This window comes from Silurus aristotelis, assembly GCF_946808225.1.
Source record: "Silurus aristotelis genome assembly, chromosome: 2".
Taxonomy (NCBI): Eukaryota; Metazoa; Chordata; class Actinopteri; order Siluriformes; family Siluridae; genus Silurus; species Silurus aristotelis.
The window spans coordinates 7,095,774-7,101,920 of record NC_139575.1 but is presented as its reverse complement, the minus strand read 5'-3'; the positions used below and the strand labels follow the sequence as shown (position 1 = coordinate 7,101,920).

Here is a 6,147-nt window from a genome sequence, read left to right as displayed (position 1 = left end):
ATATATAATGCAAATAATTAAATAAAAATAAATAAATAAATAAAGTGATAGATGTACAGCATTCATTGAATCAACTATTTTATTGATCATGCCACTCAATTACATCTGGCCAGAGAATTTCATCAACATCACAGAAAATATTTTCACAAATCATGCATCGTGGGAAAAAGCGCCTTGAATGCTGTATCCATCCTTGTCATGTTTCAGCCCCAATATCTCCACAGGCCTTTTCCATTGCTTGAAGAAGACTTAATTAGTTGTAAGGGTTGCTTTCATGTTACTTTTCATCTCCAAGAGGAGAAGAATTCCTTAATTGGATTCAGGAAAGGAGAATATGGTGGAAGAAACACAATCCTGAATTGTGGGTGATTCTCAAACCACTCTCGCACTAGTGCTAAATGGTGGAATTGTACAATGTCCCAAACAACTACAAAATTCTGCACCATTTGCTCCTGATCACCCTGCGAAAAGAGGATTTCATTGAGGAGGTTAAAAAAATTTAGGAGCCTTGCTGTGTTGTATGGTCCCAAGACAGCATTGTGTGCCACAACACCAGTTGTAGAAATTGCTGCACAGTGATGTTGCCTCCTCGTTGTCCAGGGACATTGACTGTAGCACGATGGCCAATCACATTTCTCCCTCCTTTCCTTTTTTTTTTGAAGATTGAAGCCTGCTTCATCAATATACAGGTACTCATAATGAGTTGCACTGCTATCCAACTCCAAGATTCTCTAGAGTAAAAAGAACTTCTTCTTCTTCTTCTTTCGGCTGCTCCCATTAGGGGTCGCCACAGCGGATCATCCGTCTCCATACCACCCTGTCCTCTACATCTGCCTCTTTCACACCAACTGCCTGCATGTCTTCCCTCACCATATCCATGAACCTCCTCCTTGGCCTTCCTCTTTTCCTCCTACCTGGTGGCTCCATCTTCAGCATTTTTCTACCAATATAATTCATGTCCCTTCTCTGCACATGTCCAAACCATCTCAATCTCGCCTCCCTCACCTTGTCACCAAAACATCCTACATGTGCTGTCCCTCTAATAAACTCATTTCTAATCTTGTCCATCCTCGTCACTCCCAACGAAAACCTTAACATTTTCAGCTCTGCTACCTCCAGCTCCACCTCCTGTCTTTTACTCAATGCCACTGTCTCTAATCCATACAACATCGCAGGTCTCACCACAGTCCTATAAACTTTCCCTTTCATTCTTGCAGATACCCTACTATCACAAATCACTCCTGTCACTCTTCTCCACCCACTCCACCCTGCCTGCACTCTTTTCTTTACTTCTCTAACACACTCTCCATTACTTTGCACTGTTGACCCCAGGTACCTGAACTCCTCCACCTTCTCCACCTCTTCTCCCTGCAACCGCATCACTCCACTGCCCTCCCTCTCATTCACACACATGTACTCTGTCTTACTCCTACTGACTTTCATTCCCCTTCTCTCAAGCGCATATCTCCACCTCTCCAGGCTCTTCTCAACCTGCTCTCTACTCTCACCACAAATCACAATATCATCTGCAAACATCATAGTCCAGGGAGACTCCTGTCTGACCTCGTCCGTCAACCTGTCCATCACCACTGCAAACAGGAAAGGGCTCAGGGCCGATCCTTGATGCAGTCCAACCTTCACCCTGAACCAGTCTGTCGTACCTACTGCACACTTCACTGCCGTCACACTGTCCTCATACATGTCCTGCACCACCCTCACATACTTCTCTGACACACCTGACTTCCTCATACAATACCACAACTCCTCTCTCGGTACCCTGTCGTACGCTTTCTCTAAATCCACAAATACACAATGCAGCTCCTTCTGTCCTTCTCTATACTTCTCCATCAACATCCTCAAAGCAAATAAGGCATCTGTGGTGCTCTTCCTCGGCATGAAACCATACTGTTGCTCACAGATGGTCACCTCTTCTCTCAGCCTGGCTTCCACTACTCTTTCCCATAACTTCATGGTGTGACTGATCAACTTAATTCCCCTGTAGTTACTGCAGGTCTGCACATCTCCCTTATGCTTAAAGATCGGTACCAGCACACTCCTTCTCCATTCCTCAGGCATCCTCTCCCCTTCCAGAATTCTGTTAAACAATCTGGTTAAAAACTCCACTGCCATCTCTCCTAAACATCTCCACGCTTCTACCGGTATGTCATCTGGTCCAACCGACTTTCCATTCTTCATCCTCTTAATCGCTGCTCTCACTTCCTCCTTACTAATCCTATCTACATCCTGCTTCACCAACTCCACATCCTCCAATCTTCTCTCTCTCTGATTTTCCTCATTCATCAGCTGCTCAAAATACTCCCTCCATCTTCTCAACACACTCTCCTCACTAGTCAACACATTTCCCTCTCCATCCTTTATTGCTCTAACTTGCAGTACATCCTTCCCAGCTCGGTCCCTCTGCCTGGCCAATCGGTATAAATCCTTTTCTCCTTCCTTAGTGTCCAACCTCTTATACAGCTCCTCATATGCCTTTTCCTTGGCTTTCGCCACATCCCTTTTTACCTGCTGCCGCATCTCCTTGTACTCCTGCCTACTTTTCTCATCACTCTGTCGATCCCACTTCTGTTTTGCCAACCTCTTTCCCTTAATGCTCTCCTGCACTTCCTCATTCCACCACCACGTCTCCTTGTCTTGCTTTCTATTTCCAGATGTCACACCAAGTACTTTTCTAGCTGCCTTCCTCATCACTCCTGCAGTAGTTGCCCAATCATCCGGCACCTCTTCACCACCACCAAGCCCCTGTCTGACCTCTTCCCTGAACCTCACACCACACTCTTCATCCTTCAGTTTCCACCATCTTATTCTTCTTTCAATCCTTACTTTCCTCCTCTTCTTCTTCGCCTCCAAAACCATCCTACAGACCACCATCCGATGCTGTCTAGCTACACTGTCCCCCGCCAACACCTTACAGTCTACAATCTCCTTCAGGTTGCATCTCCTACACAGAACATAATCCACCTGTGTGCACCTTCCTCCACTCTTATACGTCACCCTATGATCCTCCTTCTTCTTAAAATACGTGTTCACCACTGCCATTTCCATCCTTTTTGCAAAATCTACCACCATCTGCCCTTCCACATTCCTCTCCTTAAAACCATACCTACCCATCACCTCCTCATCACCTCTGTTCCCTTCACCTACATGCCCATTAAAGTCTGCCCCAATCACCAATCGTTCTTTCCTAGGTACACCATCTACCACTTCATCTAATTCACTCCAGAATCTTTCTTTCTCCTCCATCTCACAGCCAACTTGTGGAGCATAGGCACTGATGACATTTATCATCATCCCTTCAACCTCCACCTTCACGATCATCACCCTATCAGAAACTCTCTTCACCTCCACTACACTCTTACTGTACTCTTCCTTCAGAATCACCCCTACACCATTTCTCTTTCCATCCACACCATGATAAAACAGTTTAAATCCACCTCCAATGTTCCTGGCCTTACTCCCTTTCCACTTGGTCTCCTGAACACACAGCATATCTACCTTTCTCCTCTCCATCATATCAGCTATCTCTCTCCCTTTACCCGTCATAGTACCAACATTTAAAGTACCAACCCGAACCTCTACTCTCCTACACTGCTCCTTTTCCTGCCGTCTCTGTAGACGTCTTCCTCCTCTCCTTCTCCTCCTTCGGCCAACAGTAGCCCAATTTCCACCGGTACCCTGTCGGCTAACGATACCTGTGGCGGTCGTTGTTAACCCGGGCCTCGACCGATCCGGTATGAAATTCTCATTTGTGATCCGCATATTTGATTTGGCACATGTTTTACGCTGGATGCCCTTCCTAACGCAACCCTCCCCATTTACCCGGGCTTGGGACCGGCACTAAGAGTGCACTGGCTTGTGCCCCCCTAATGGCTGGGTTCTAGAGTAAAAAGAACACAAGGTAAAATATAGTAAATTTGTGTTTTACAGTAATGGCATTGAATGCAGTCCATACTACTGTGATATTGTTGCTAAAGTTTGAGTTCACACTTTAAAGCAGTATTATACATAGATATGCCTAAATCTTTTCACATATAGTAGCATGGAATAGTTTATGGACACATACTTAAAATTCAGGAAAAATATATCTTTGAGTTGACAGTAAAATTGCAGTAATTGGGTTGCACATACTTAAACAAACTGGAATCACAACTCCTTCACTCTAACGGAGTTCCTCTCAAAGGGCACTTTGTATACTTATTTCATTCGGATAGCATTTCTTCTTAGAACGTGGTCAATTGTGGAGCGACTGCATTGGTGGATATTGTGAAACAGTTGATTGTCCTGTGTTATTCTTTGCTGAATTTCTTTGAGGCGGAGGGTGTTGTTCTGGACCACCATGTCAACAATGGCATGCTCTTGTTCAACTGAAAAAAGTCTTGTTCGTCCACCTGAATGTTCTCTTACTTCAATTCTGAAAAAGCTTTGGACACGCAGGAACATTTACTGCAGAGATCTAGACCTATGTCAAACAAGACTACATGGACTCTCATTGTAAAAGTAGAATGATATAGTTACTTACCGGTTTTCCCTCTGAAATGTATGTATAATTGAAGCCACTGTGGATCTGTTTATATTGGGTTGAACTCTCTGGCCAGCTTCTTTTAGTGAGAGACCATGATTTATGACATGGTCAATAAGTGTGGCTCTGATTTCATTTGAAACACGCGTGTACCCTCCCCTCATTCTACCTCTCCTCCCTCCTCTTACACCTTGGCCTTCTCTTCCTCGTTGCCCTCCTCTTCCTCTTTGCCCCCCTCTTCCTCCCTGTCCAGCTCTTCTTATATTTTCTCTTTCCACTATACCATTGCCCTCCAATCTATCCATCTCTTTAATCTCTTCTTCTCTTCCTACATCCTCAGCTCTTCTCGCTCTTCCTCCTACATCTTCAGCTCTTCCTCCTACATCGTCATCTCTACTTTCTCTTTCTCTATCTCCTCTTCCTCTTCTCCCTCTACCCTGGCCACCACCTATCACTCTTAAACCTCTTCTGTTTCCACTGCTCATACTTCTTTTTTTTTTGTCTTACTGTATCTCCTCATTTGTCTTCTTTGTTCTTCTTCTCTTCCCCTTTTGTAGTTGTTGTAATTACGTAAGACAGCTGCGTGAACAAATAGGAAATTGGCTTTTTCTGTGTTGAGTGGATTACTAACTCATCAGATAACAATTTGGCGTTAATTGAAGACACAAGGTGTGCAACTGACTATTTTACAATTTACAGAGTTTTGTTTGTTGTGTTTTTAAAATGGTACAAAAATGCTTGTGATCTTTGTGAAGAACAATGAAAAAGTTACAAATGTTTTTCCTGATATATTAAAGATTTGGTTGGCTATATGAACTGCTGTGATAAAATTAGGGATTTTTGTGCAGTGTTTTGAGAAAATTATGCTTTTGATTTGTGATTTGTATGAAATAAAGGAGAATTTACTATCTGTTTAGGACAATTACAAAGTGTACTGATCACTGTGTAAACTGTTTTGAAAGCTGTTACCTGAGTTTGGAGAAATGTACCAAATCGTTTAAAAAAACTGTAATTTATTTTGTAATAGTTTATTCTCCTTATTGTGTAGTGTTTCTCTTTGCTGCACTGCTTCAGTGCATGTATGTAAATGTTAGATTTTTTGTCCTGTCAGATTTTGGCCTCAATGCGCTGTCATGTCAATCTAATCAAAGTCAATTCTGCTGGCCTTTTTACCTCAGAGACGATTATCAATGTCTGTTTCTTTAACCAATCAGATTTTAAATTTGCCCCACAGGGCCAGCATTTTTCCATCCTCTGATTGGTTGGTCAGAAGAAACCTTTTACAGCCAAGTTCGACTGGCAAAACACATCTGTAGCGCTTTGCACACATTAATACATCTGAGTTAGACTTTTTTATGCCTACGGAGGAAGAGAAATTGATTTGGTCTCGGACATACTTAAGTATCCATTTTCAAGAAAAGCTAGACATCGTGCGGAGGTCGGCCAACCCCGAAGCTAGCTGGCTTGTCTCAGCCTAGGAAAGGGTTTTTTTCTTCACTTCCAGACCAGTGAATACAAGCTGTACCACTGGCTTACAGCCTCTGAGGAGTGGTGCAAATTATAAGTATGAATCTTTGGTGAGTAGGTTGTATTTTTTTTAAATGTTAATG

The 6,147-nt window shown here is 43.2% G+C and overlaps 1 long non-coding RNA gene across 1 annotated transcript; it reads right to left on the bottom strand.

Annotated features, from left to right (window-relative positions):
* Positions 1–370: 370 nt before the first annotated feature.
* LOC310740827 lies at positions 371–5,464 on the bottom strand. The gene is made up of 3 exons (XR_014537760.1): positions 4,870–5,464; positions 3,914–4,782; positions 371–749 (listed from the first exon to the last, which is right to left on the bottom strand). It is a non-coding gene; the product is annotated as an uncharacterized lncRNA (long non-coding RNA).
* Positions 5,465–6,147: the final 683 nt, after the last annotated feature.